General features: G+C 31.6%; 2 pseudogenes; both read right to left on the bottom strand.

The window, feature by feature from the left end:
* Positions 1-10775: 10775 nt before the first annotated feature.
* LOC130799332 (protein Ycf2-like) lies at positions 10776-12646 on the bottom strand (annotated as a pseudogene).
* Positions 12647-12648: 2 nt separating this feature from the next.
* On the bottom strand, positions 12649-13794 carry LOC130799331 (protein Ycf2-like; annotated as a pseudogene).
* Between the last annotated feature and the right edge of the window lie 604 nt (positions 13795-14398).

Raw genomic sequence — 14398 nt, 5'->3', positions numbered from 1 at the left:
GCTTGTTTCCCTCCCCCCTCCCTTTGTTCGCTCTTCCTTAGGCTTTTCATCTCGTTATGAAAAGTCGATCTTTGTTCTGATTCTTCTTTTCTTCTTCCTTCTCTCCCTCTTCAACTCCCCAACTTCTGCTGTTGTGGGGAGTGAGTTTGACAAACTCCTTCGAATTTTGACTCACTATATAGTGAGTCAGGTCTAGCTAAAGACCTTAAAGAAGGGTTTGTTGGGAGGCAACCCAATTTTAAATATTAGTTTTTGTTCCATTTTTGTTCTCTTTCATTGCATTGCATTTTTGCTAGTCAGTGCTCACATTTGGTTTGTAGTGTTGTTTGTTAGAACTTGCAGATCCAAACGACCATTAGCATTGACCCTGGACAAGGTTTTTTTCGATTGATTTGATGATGTTGACAGGGTCAATGCTAGTGGTCTTGAGTGGGCGAGAAAGAGGAGAAAAGAGGCTCAAAAGAGCAATACATCAAAAATGAAGAATATAGCTTCACCCTAGCTTGGGGAAGGCAATCACTCTAGCCTCGAGCTTCTTGCCTCCACTTCTTCCAAGGAGCGAAGAGTTCTTAGACCACTTTAATGGTGGTGATGGTAATGCTAGGGGTGAAAGCCCTCCTAGCCTAAGTATGACCTTCTTCCCTCTTTATTATTGGCTATTTTTTGTTTGTGTTGGGTATTGTGACAATCTTGTTGACCTCTATTTTAAACGTTTATTTTTTCCTTTTTCTCTCCTTCTTTGCTAGAGACTAGCAAAGGTTTGGCTTGGGGGAGAGTCGGTCAACACTATTGTTACTATTACCTATTTGTCTGTGCATTTAGTGTCATTTAGGTCTAGGTTAGTGCATGGAATGTATTATTTTGTATATATTTTACATGTTCATCTTGCATTCATGACATACTTTATATATTGCATATTCATGCTTTGTTTTTTGGTTTTCAATAAAATTATTTTGAGTTGTGAAACTAGCATGCAAGCTCCTAGTGGGTAGATCTGTGGTCTTATGCATACTCATATTTTCCTAGCCTTGTGCTTGTTTTGGGACCAAGTGTCTGACTATCTTCCACATAGCTTGTGGGATCTTGGTTTGCTTGGTTGGTGGCTTGGATGGCTTGGGGGATCTAAGTACTTTGTCGGTTCTTCTCCAGCACAGTCGACTTTTCCTAAGACCAAGGATGATAACACGTTCGCTAGAATTAAGCTACATAGCCAAATAGCCTACCTTTAACGTAATTTGACTTTAGGTTAAGCTAAGTTTTTGCCTTTTCCTTTTCTTTTGTAGCCACATTATTTAACCTCTACATGAGCCAAATGTTCCCTCTTTTTACCCAGAGGATAACTTAGTTATGATGGGGTTGTTGTGTGTTACAATGATTTGTGGGCTTTTGGTTATGATATTGGTTGTTGGTTTTGTATGACTCTATTCATTTTTATCCAACTCATGTTGTTTCTCCCTTCATCCTCTCATGCTTATTATAAAGATTATTCATACATGTTTTATGAGTGAGGAGACCTTCTTCTTGTTCTTCATCGAGATATACACATATGTATTCATTTGAGCGAGGAGGTTATTATTTTGTTTGGGAGATGAGCTTGGAAACACATGTTGTGATGAAATTTAAAAATTTTTGATGGTGTTTGATGATGGAGATCATTGTGCTTACATGAGGTTTTTGGGTAAACGTAGTTGTTGGATGTAGTGTTTATTGGTTTGTCAAGAGATGTTTGTGGCTATTGTGTTTAGGGTCACTTGCTATCCTCTACTTAGCGCCGCATTCCCAAATATATCCCACCTTAACCCTAAGCCAACGTTATAACCCTTCGCTAACCTGTTCGACTTGGTCTGATTAGTTTGTTCTGTGCTAGAGTTAGATATGACCCAACCCCCATGATTTACCCCTATTAATTGTTTGATTCCCAACTCATCCTTAGTTGGATGATTATGAGCGAAACACGAACCATAATCAAACACATGAGGGTCATTGCATATTTCTCACATCTTTTGAGAAATAACCCAGGGAGCGTAGACTTGTGACCACTCTAGGTAGTGAGTGGCATAGCCTGTGTTGTAGCTTACCATGTGATCCTGAGTCCGTGGAATTGGTCATTCTTCTTGGTATTGCGCTCTTTTGAGACCATTGTACTTGCACACCCATGGCTAGGGAAGAGTATTGCTCTTGCACAACTTGCGTTGCTTTGATTTCCACTCACCATGTATGTTTGTATTGGATTTGTGGGTCTCCTTCTGAAAACCCTCACGTGACCTTACTCGTCCTCTACGGGAGACCTAGGGGTTTAAAGGGCTTGTTGCACTAGCTAAGTGCGACCATGATTCCTACGAAAGTGAGTCTTAGGCTTTATTGTTTTTCGTAGTTTAGATGTGTTTTTGCCCCGCGCTTTCATGTTGTCCTGCTAGTTCATTTGCTAGGGACTAGCAAAGGTTTGGCTTAGGGGAGTTGATGTGCCCGTTTTTAGAGCACATTTATCCCCTCATTGTAGTGTCCAGTCTCGCATTTTAGAATAGTTTTTCCACACTTTACGCATGATTTTACCTTGTTCTTGTCTCCATTGTGTTTTGAGGTAATTTCAGGTATTTTCGGAGATTTCAAGGTATTTTACGTTGCGTACGAACTTAGATGCTTTGATTGAAGATTAGACACGCGTACCGAAGCTTTCTCCAGGCATTCTAAGTCTTCCTCAAGGTGCCCGTAAAGTCCGGAAGGCATCCAAAGCTTCAGAAGACGAAAATAGGCCATGTAAGAAAGCATTTAGCCGAATTGATGCTCCATTCGGTCGAATGGACATTTATTCGGGCGAATGGAAGATTGGTTCAGTCGAATGTTGCTGGATTCGGGAGAATGGCTTATAGCTTCGGGCGAATGGCTTCTAAACTCCATGGAAACGTGCCTAGACTTGCTCGAAACCCCGAATGGAGCCCAATTCGGTCGAATGGGTGCCCATTCGGGTGAATGGACCTTCAATTCGGTCGAATGGATGCCCTAGACTGCGCGATTTCTTTTCTTCGCAAACCAAACTCCGAGGGCTTTTAGGGCATTTTACCCCTTTTTTTTCTTAGCTTATAAATACCCCTCATTTCTGTAAAAGAGGGATGCCTAGTTTTGAGTGCCTTTGTGCCTTATTTTAGAACATCAACCCCTTTAATGCTTTCTCTAGTTTTTGCCCTAATATGGATTTGTAGTCATTTATACTTTCATCTACTTTCATGTTACTTCATTTATGTAAGTTTATTTCTTTAATACTTTGATGTCTTTATTGTTTTCCTCTATTGCTTTCTTTTATTACTTTCCTTTAATGCTTTCATTTAATGCTTTCTTAGTTTATATTTAATGCTTCCATGTTCTTCAATTCCTTTAACGCTTTCCTTGTTTATTGCTTTTACCTCTAGTATATGTTAGAGTAGTTTCTTTAGGGGTTTTAGGTTAGAGAAACCCTAGGTTTGGTCTTGTCTTGAATGTTTAGGATTAAGGTTGAGATTGATGATGGTTGTTGATAGATATTCGATTCGTCGAATCTTGTCCTGCCACTCCTAGCGAGACATAGGGCGATTATAGGTCGTTCGTGTGGGTTATAGGGTCACCAACTTCCTTTCGATATCTAGAGTGTCTTGATTGATTATCATTCGAACTCCCTTGACCTCGCTTATCTTTATTTCCAATAGACCATCCTAGGGTGGACGTAGTCTACTCCCCGCTTGTCTTTCATTGTTGAGTTTCGCTTTTTATTCTTGTTATTAGTTAAGTTCACCCACCAACCAACCTTCCATATAACCTTCCCACACCAAGTCTTTAGTCTAGCATCCCTTGTCCTTGTAGTTCGACCCCCGACTTACCATTACACTCGTTGTAGTAGTATCATGGTGATTATAAATATTGTTTGTATAACTTGGTTCTTAGTATTAACAATGTGCTAGAAACCGGTTATCACTATTCTTCGTGTTTTTTGCTCTTCATTCTTCAGCTTATATACTAATTGAATTTTGAATCTTTAGTGGCAACTTGCCGTAATTTACCTTGTTGAGGCCTTGAAATAACTACCGTATCTTTGTTTTCAAGATAACTTTCCTACAATAAAACGTGTTAGTATAAACTAGAAAGAGCAATAGGAAAACTAATTATTACTTAGAATACGATCAATATGTTTTAGAATATATCATAAAAAAATTAACGCAAGTATATATACCATATGTCTCTAGAAATATATGGCGCAAACTTTTAGGAAATAAATCAACTAGTATCTTGTCATATATTTGAAATCTATACAAAATTAATTTAATATCTTACCGAAAATGAATATAGATGAAAATCATATATTGTAAGATCTAATAAAAAAAGATAGAAATCTTATAGTCGTTGGATCAACGAATTTAAAGCAACTAATATGTTGCTAAATAATATAGCAAACGGTTATAATGAAGATTCTTGTAATCTTCCGGTTTATTACATGCTACAAAAAAATAAACTACATGGAAAATAATTGCATGCACTAATCAATAGTAAACGACTTATATTATCTTTCATTATAACATAAGACGATGGATCGATCAAAGGGGTCGAATCAACATTTGAAAAAAAAATGTATCAAAAGAACAATGAAAAAACTACAAATTTTAGGATTATCGCTCAAGATCATCTTCTAGTTGGTTTTAAGGCATTTATCTTAGTTATTTTTAGTTGTTTTATCAAATAAGAAGCCATATATTTAACCAAAAAGTTAGGAAATCCTTTGCATAACATAAGGGGTGAGCAAAAAATTTAGAGATTTTTCTTAAACTAAAATAAATAATCGACATAATTTTAATTTTAAGTGCTATATATTGTTACTTTTAAAAAATAGTCAAGAACATTTCTTTTAAAAATTATATTGTCATCTCTAATGTATGTTAAGAAGAAATTGAAAAAAAAAATTAATGGTTGATGACCAATAATAGAAAAATGTAAAAGTTTAATGGAAAAGAAAAACTAGGAAATAAAATTTTGATATTTTTTGTAAATCAAGTTGGTGATTACTAATGAGTGAAAGTTAAACAATGTAAGAGATGATATTAGAGAGATGTTTTTTGGAATGTCCATTGTAATGTATACGATTTGATCAAATGTCCATTGCTATATTAAGTGAAATTTTAACCATCTATTCTACTTTATTACAATATTATTTCACTATGATTTTTTTTACATATATTATACACTCTTAGTTTTGTGGGCCTGGTGCAAATGTGCAATTGGTCTCCAACACACCCCAATCCCATAAATTATTAAATGAGACAATTTCAATATGCAATCAACCATATTGTGCTGACCCATGTATATTTTTTGCGTTAATTAAATTAATTATATAGGCCCTTCTCATTTTGAGAAGGTTTTTACAAGCCGAGCTGACTACTCCGATTGTCTTGTATGAGACCGTCATACCATGAGATTGACTCATACAATTAATCCATTTTTTTACTTGTTCACTTTAAAATTATAAGTGATCACTTGAATAGACTAAATATATATTACCCAATCCAATATAGATTGTCTCAACATAAGACCGTTTTATTTAAAAATTTGTGTAATTACTCACTCTAATTAACATCCCTATTCCACAAGTTTTATTAGGTTAATACGTTATTGTACGTAAAATAAAATTATAGTGCATGTATAATTATTTATTACGGCACATTTCTAGGTTAGGAAATGCAACGTTCCTAGTTTTGTTGCTCAAATCAAGACTTGAAAATGAAAGCAATTGTCAACCCCTTTTTATTTCTTATTTCTAATGTAATACAGTTATTATTTTATTTATTTATTTATTTATTTATTTTTTTTTAATAAAAACTAGAGTATTCTTTAATTTTATTAATAGTCATTCGTAATTCTTTATTTAAGCGTAATGAACTCTCTTATACATTGAGAATCTTATCTTTACAAACAAAACAAATATTAAATTACATGAAAAAAATATAAAAATATTTCTTTTTTATATATATGGTCCTTATAACTATATATGTGATTGTCGTTTATTTAATTATAAAGGTTTATTTTTTTAATTTCTATTTTGTTTCTCAAGTCATGACTGATACTTAAGACTTAAAATATATTATTAGAATTTATCATGGTAATAAGTGTTATTATAGTGTTCTGAAGTCATGCATAAATGTTATGAAATGCCCGATGCTCTAATCTCAATACACTTTTTCAGGCCTTTTCCTATTATCGACTGGTAAATTTAATGTAATAATTTTTTTTGTCAAATATAATTTTTTATTTGAAAAAATTGATATTAATAGTGCGATTTTTCACTAATTCGCTGTGAGTAATTCTACTTTTAGATTTATTTTCTAATAATCTAACCTTAGTCATATATTTGCCCACAACATATCATATTATTAATAATAGGTAATAATAGAGTATACTAGCCAGCAAATTAAGAAAAAGGTTAAATTATTCACAACGAACTAAGGGTAAATGTTGAACTGTTAAGATTATTTACGGCAAACAAATAAAAAATTAGATTATTAATATTAATTTTTCCATTTCATTTTACTTTCACAATCATGAAAAAAATGTATATTTTGTACAATTATTACAACACATAAGGAAACCGTCAAAATAGAACTCTACATTTAAAGATAACATGTATTTAATTAAAAGGAATATGATGAAGGTAGCAATTTTTTGGTACAATTTTTATCATGAACATTAATTATATTAAGTCCAAGATGAGGTTTATAAGTAGTAGGATGAAGTGTCTCCCACGTCCATGGATTATATCAAATTGAATAAATAAAATATATGAGCATTCAACTTTATATGTTTGCTTGAACAAAATATCATTCTTTTGTTTATATAGTATATATCATATAATATGATGTTGCGAAACTAAAATCATGAGCTTAAATATTTGAAAGTTACACGTTTGAATATTATTATCCCCATTATTATTTCAAGTGAAATTTAGTTTTATTTATGAGAAAGACATGTTGCATCTACAATACTAGATCAAATAACTATTCTTTAAGAGGGATATGATAAGGCTGATAGTGTAATACTTTCTCCATTTTCTAATGATCTTTTTATTAGAAATATTTCACCTTAAGAAGAAATAAATTTAATTAATGTTTTTGACATATATTTAGAAGATAAAATATATCCATGTGAGATCTCGTTAGATTCGTTTTAATGCATACTTTTTTATTATGTATTTTTTTATAATTTTTTATTATATGTATTTAGAGATATTGAGGTTTAAAATTTGTATTAAAAACTTTGGAAAAAGTAAAGTGAAAGAAACAAAAAAAAATAGAGAGAGTATCAACTTATTTTTTTGGTTTGAATTAATTTCTTATCATATATAATCAATTTAATCATAGTTTTAGTTATCAATACAGTATTCCGCATAGGTCGGTGTCTGGGGGAGGAAGGTAGTGGACAGAACATACTCGTACTCACCTCCAAAAAAAGGGAAAAGAGCATTGCGGGCAAAAGGATAGGCTCCGCAAAGAGAATATGAATGATATACATCTCGCTTGTGAAGACACCTACAACAAACAGACCACATCAAAATTGTAACTAAGTTGTGATAATAATTAAAGGTAAATGAGTCTCACATAAAGGGAACTATGAAATTGGATAGATAACTAAGGTAGAAATGTATAAAGGGCATTCTGCACACTACAACATTATTTGCGTTAACTGAGATATATTTAGCGACATTTAATTTAAATGTCACTACTTTAAATTTCTAATAGTATATATAATGCATTTAGTGACATTTGTTAGACCCTTTAGCAGCATAATAAAAAATTATATTAAAGTTTTTTGCAACATAGGATCTAGTGATATTTCTTATAAATGTCACTACAGACTATAGTAACAATTACATGTTCCACTAAAGGCAAAGTAAAGTGTCACTAAATCACTTTATAATAGAACTTCAAATAAAACTAACAATTATTACACTAAAAAATATTGATTAGTGGCATTTTTTGTGCCATTAAATCTATTATCGCGAAAAGTTAAATTTTATTGTAATGTCAATCTTCATTGGATGTTATTTCCAGTCTTCCTTTTGACATATCCAAACTGCTTTAACCTATTTTCAAACAACTTAATCGACAAAAAAGCATTCTCTAATCTCTCTCTTAACTCATGGTTACTAATTTTATCAAATGATCCCAAAGATGACATAAAAGAAACAAACCTAGTTATTTACATATACATGGATGGCATCATGAAGCATACTAAGGGGCGGTGTCGCTCTTATGTTAAATTGTCAAGGGTTGGCTCTTAACTTTAAATATAGATGTGATGGCCAAAGTCATGTGTGGAGGAAACCTGCCATAAATCATTCATTATTAATTCAGCCTTCTCTTATACCTTACTTTTCCAAACTCTTCATGTTCTTGGAAACGTTAGGCTCCTATTTATTTCAACTCAACAAATTGTAGCCACTAATTTCCTATATCCAACAAATAATAATGTTTTTTGTTTTTTGTGGTTAATTATTATCTTGAACTAATAATAATAATAATAATAATAATAATAATAATAATAATAATAAAATAATAATAATAAATCCTAATAATTCTGCCTTTAAATTTATAACTATTACTAAAATAAAACACTGTTGATATCAACACTTTTTAATATTGCTTACGTGTCACAAGTATAACAAAAATTTTCCCTCTAAAATTCAATAATAATGTCATTTTTATTATGACTAATATTTATATCTTTTACTTTATTACTTTCTAACTATGACTATAATATTATTCATATTGATTGATTTTATACTTTTTAATCACATCATTTAATATATTAGAAAATCATATTTTTTTTCAATTATTTATAAAATATCTTATCAATTTTAGTTATTAAATGAATATTATTTGATTAATGTATTAGATATTTTGAGATGGTTAAAAGATAATATGCTTTTATTAGTATTGTTTTATTTATACTAATGGTTACTTAAATGCATTGCTTAATTCTAATACGATTTAGGTTGTTATTATCTTTATGCAAGTCACTTATATTTTTTATGACAAACATAGTATTTTTTTTTTTTTGTTTAAACTTATATAAAATAATTTTAAATATTTTTATGTTAAATTTATTTTTCAAGTATGTTATTAATAGTTGTAATACTTTTTAGAAGTATAAATTAATGTAATATTTTTTTTTGTTAGCATAGATTGATATGTTATTTTTATTTATTAAAAATACTCATAATTTTATATTGTATACTTCATGTATGAACGGTTTGGCCTTTTATTCAAAATAAATAAATAGAAGTATAAATACAATTATATTAAACATGTAATCAAATTTTTTGTCTTTTGTTGTGATTTATTTGTCATGAACTAAATTTTCACAATCATCTGCGCGCACATTGCAAAGATGATAGAGTATGCGCGCAGATGATAGAGTATAAATCATACAATGTACATAATGTATACAAGTATTTAAAGTGAAATGAGATATAATTAATTTAAAATTTATTTATATTCCTTAATGATACAAATATGACAAAAAATTTAATAAACATAATTATCTCTTTTAACGTAAAGTGAGCTACAAAACAATCTAATGTAAATGAGATTTGATCCTAATATCCTGATTATCACCTAGTTTAAGAAATATAATTCTTAAGCTCTTATATTCATTTCAATGGATTGCAAGTCACTGATTTTCTGTTCTTAAGGAATAATCCTTACGATTTCTTGTGGCTATTTATTTTCTTGTAATAATATAATATCATAGTATTTTCCTTTACTTCAACAACGACAATTATATTATTATAATATTTTTAGAGTAATTACGTTATACGTATTAGAAAATAATTGTTATGCTTAATTTTAAAGCAAAAGATTAATATTTTATGGAACATAACATTATAGATAGTTAATTCACTAAGTGTGGCATGATGTGTTTGTTGACTTTCTTAATTAAGTCTTTATTATAATTTGTGAGAGGGTTTGTTTTTCGTCCTCCCCGTCCCTACAAAATTTAGGATTTTGCGCATGAGGGGATCGTCAATAGTGTCCTTGCTATGTCACTACACTTGAAAAATATACATATTCCAAAGTTGCGGGACATAGAATGATGTAACCAATAAATTTCATTGTGGGTGGAAAAAATTTAAAGCCACGATTCAGATAATTTTGTGATTGAAGTATGTCCCTAAAATTATATATAGGTCAAAAATTTTTACTGAACGACTATTGATAAGTGCAACTATATGAGAGTAATTAATAGACATACAAATACTTAAATGGATAAATGAACATACTTTTAGAAATAGAATTCAAAACGAAAGCATAAAAGGTTAAGAGTCGCATATGTTGAGGAGACAATAAAAGGAAATCCTTAAAAAAAGATTAGACATGGGCGAAGACAAGGTATTGGTGCACTAGTAAGGAAGATAAAAAGTTAGAAATTATGTGGTTTAAAAATAGACAAGGAGACCAAAGATGACTTGAATATAAATTTACACTTAAGATGATAAAAAATCAAAATGAATGGAAAAAAAGAATTTATTTAAACAAACGATAGAACTAATCTAGTGAATTTTGTTACCAACCCTAATTTCTTGCAATTGAGACTATAATAGCCACCGTCGTTATTGCATTGTAATTGTGAAAGAGATATACTACCCATTATCCTTTTGAATTGTACCATAAAATTCAAATATATGTAAGAGGTTTTAAGTCTTATGGTGCAAATTCATATGGACAGAAGGAGTACATAATAGAGAGGATAAGTATTAGTGCCTATAAAAATAATATAGTTCGATCTACAATTGATTTGTGCAAGTTCCTCCTTTCTGAATCAGATAGATTAATATTGGAAAGAGGTGGTTTACCATAAGTTCTTTTAAAATTGACTATTTGTCCCTCTGTTAGAGGTGTTCCAGAAATGCCTGCGATCGAGTAAATAGTTCTACGAACGAATAAATCGGATCAAATCGGAAAATCGTTAGGTACGCATATGTTAGATACATGTGACTCAACTGGTGAAATAGTATCTCTCTCCAAAAAAGCATGTTTTTTTTACCGACACACAAATAAAATGTTTTGTTGTGAATGAACAAGATATTGAGGAATTGTCTATATGTAACTCAGAATTATTGATACGGGCCTTTTCCATATAAAAAGCGAATTTTTTGTTACAATAGAAGCAGAAGTGATGTTGATTATTCAAGAATCGAAGTCGATTTGCTTTATAAAAATAAGATTTCAATGAACTTCTATGAAATGGTTTTACAGGATTCAATCAATTGTTTTGATCGTGGGATATCATTGAGAAATAGGAAATCGTGGTATCAAAGGATTTCCCGTGATTATTTCTAGTATTGGAATGAGTCAATCATCCACTTTGGTATCTTATTGAACAAAAATGGTGATATTATTCCTCCATTGATCAAGAATTTCGATTTTTTGAAAGTATCATGATCATCCAATAAGAAAGCTTTCAATTTTTTCAAATGAACGATTTGAAGACCTTATGATTCTAACAAGGGATTGTAGAGTTGATCATTCGGACCTTTCAATTCATAAATGTGGATATCGGACCTCTTAATAGGGATATTCTCGAAACTCACAAATAAAAAAGGAAGTGAGTTAGACAAAAAGAGAAGCAACTTGAAAAGGGACTTGGACAAAAAGAAACGAAATGAATTGGACAAAAAGAAACAAAGTGACTTAGACAAATCTTTTTTGTCGATAACCTCAGACCAATAAGTCGAAAATTGATTAATACGTAATTGATCGAACACTACATGAAAATGGCTCCTCTACTCATAAACGAAATGTTCCAAATGTTCCTGGAAATTTTTGCTCTCATTGAACCATTTGTATCTATACGCATGGGGATCTCGATTCATGAATCTCTCGGTTCGAGAAATAAAAATAAGAGGATCAACCCATTCTTCTGACTCTTTTTCAAATTTGATAAATGTTGGTTGATCGTATATTTCCTTATAGTTCTATGATTCAGAGTATGGTTTTTTTGTTTTCTGTATTCCAAATAAAACCCGTAGGAGATCCGAAACCCGTTTTTTTGGATCCTTCGATAAAAAGATTCATAAAAAATAGGAGATAGAACCAATAAAGATTTCTTTTTCGATTCATCCCTGGAGTTAAATACCACATTCAAGAGTTGTTTTTGATCCAATCTGCAGGAATCAATAGAAAAGGCAAATCCCTTATGATACACCAAATCCGGCTCGGTTATTGATAGAGTTAATAGATCCGCCATTTCTTAAAATTTCTCTCCGGATTCAAAATCGTGGTGTAATGTGTATCCCCCTTGTTTCAGTCATGGAATAGATGAAATAAGTAAAAAAATGAATTTTTGTTCAAGAATGATATCTTAGCGAACTATCCATATCCGGTTCATCCTTCGGAACCATATCACATCTCGGATCTGATGAAATATGATGAATTGAGTCGGTACTTTATAAATACTTAATTATCTTGAATATATTAACCATTTCGTTATTTTCCGATCGTCTAAAATGGGCAAAAGAAACATCTTGTTGTTTCTTCAACAATTTTTGATCTCTAGTGGACCTCTCAGTAGGATTTGAACCCAGATGAAGTTCTGACCATCTGTTAGAGAATAAAGAACGAATGGATCTTGTATAGAATCCGTTACTTGAACAAAACTAGATCTTGTGGTATTGTATTGAATATTTGACGATACATTCCGTACCTTGCTAAAAAACCAATCATTATTTACCAAACACACATTGTCCAGCTAAATCCAATTCTCTCTCGATGCGTTCCTTAAAAAATCCAATTCGTACGAATTCTTCTCCCAACTAACAAATAAATCTTGGTGGAATTGCCACATATGAAAATGAGCACAATTTTGCAAAGAAATAGCCCATTTGTTTCTCGAGAAGAGCTGGGAAGCATGCTCAATATCATTTGATTCACTAGTTGACCCAGGCCCTTGTTCTTTGAAGAAACTGTCCACTTCAATTGGTATTTTTTCATGAAAAGCAGACATGAGAAAACAAATCCAGTGCTTCACTACGATTTCGAAAAGCTATCTTGAATTCAAGTTGATTGTGTTTCGCCTCTTCCTCAGAGAAAGGTAATCAAACAATTTCCAATCGTGGTCCTTGCCGATCGGATCATCCATATAATATACAAAGGGAAACTCCAGATATCTTTCTCTTTGAAAGATATCTCAATTCTAGCGACGGTTTCATTAGATATCTTACAGCTAGAATCCCTCTTTTTTTCGATTTAGTTCCTCCACCATCGCGAACCCCGGTTAGATTCAGGCATGATACACTTTTTAGTTATTGGAAGAAACCAAGTACTCTCTTTCGGATCAGGTAAATAACTCTTAGAATTCTTCTTTCCATTTGGAAGATAGAGTAGCGAAACAATCAGCCTATTGATAATGGAAGACCAAAAGGATTTTTTCAATGTATCATTTCTGGGTCCAATGGAATTCATAGGTATAGGAAGAAGCCCTATCAAATAGAGATTTTTTCTTTCGACCATATTTCGATTGGTAATACGATATATAATGACCACTAAAGAGTACTACACCCTTGATCGTGAAATATTGATTGGTTGTTGAACCCTGTGAATTTCTTGAAAGTAGGATACTCAAAATTCGGGGGTCAAAGAATTTTATAAAACGTTCTTGGTGGAAAAAAATGTGATTGAAAGATCATACTGAATTGAATTGGGTCCATGAATCTAAGAAATAATGAGAATTCTTAATCTTTCGCAATTTGAAAATTCAGGATTTGAATTGATGTCCTTTCATTGATTCCTCCTAAATTGCATTGATTTATCCTAAAGGTTTCCTTTCAATTGAAATTTGGTTATTCACCATGTACGAGGATCCCCGTTAAGCATCCATGGCTAAATGGTTAAAGCACCCAACTCATAATTGGCGAATTCGTAGGTTCAATTTCTATTAGATGCACACCAATGGGACCCTCCAATAAGTCTATTAGAATTGGCTCTGTATCGATGGAATCTTATCATTCATATATAAGGAATTGGTGTGGTATATTCATATCATAACATATGAACAGTAAGAACTAGCATTCTTATTGAAAATCGTTCTAACAGGGAAGAAAATAGATTTATGGATGGAATCAAATATGCAGTATTTACAGACAAAAGTATTCGGTTATTAAGGAAAAATCAATATACTTCTAATGTCGAATCAAGATCAACTAGGACAGAAATAAAGCATTGAGTCAAACTTTGTAATAGTTATGAATAGTCATCAACTCCCGAGAAAGGGTAGAAGAATGAGACCTATTATGGGACATATAATGCATTACAGACGCATGATCATTACTTTTCAATCGAGTTATTCTATTCCACCTCTTAGAAAGAAAAGAATTTAAAGCAACATA

Source organism: Amaranthus tricolor, chromosome 14 (genome assembly GCF_026212465.1).
Source record: "Amaranthus tricolor cultivar Red isolate AtriRed21 chromosome 14, ASM2621246v1, whole genome shotgun sequence".
Classification (NCBI taxonomy): domain Eukaryota; kingdom Viridiplantae; phylum Streptophyta; class Magnoliopsida; order Caryophyllales; family Amaranthaceae; genus Amaranthus; species Amaranthus tricolor.
This window is presented reverse-complemented; position numbering and strand designations above follow the sequence as displayed.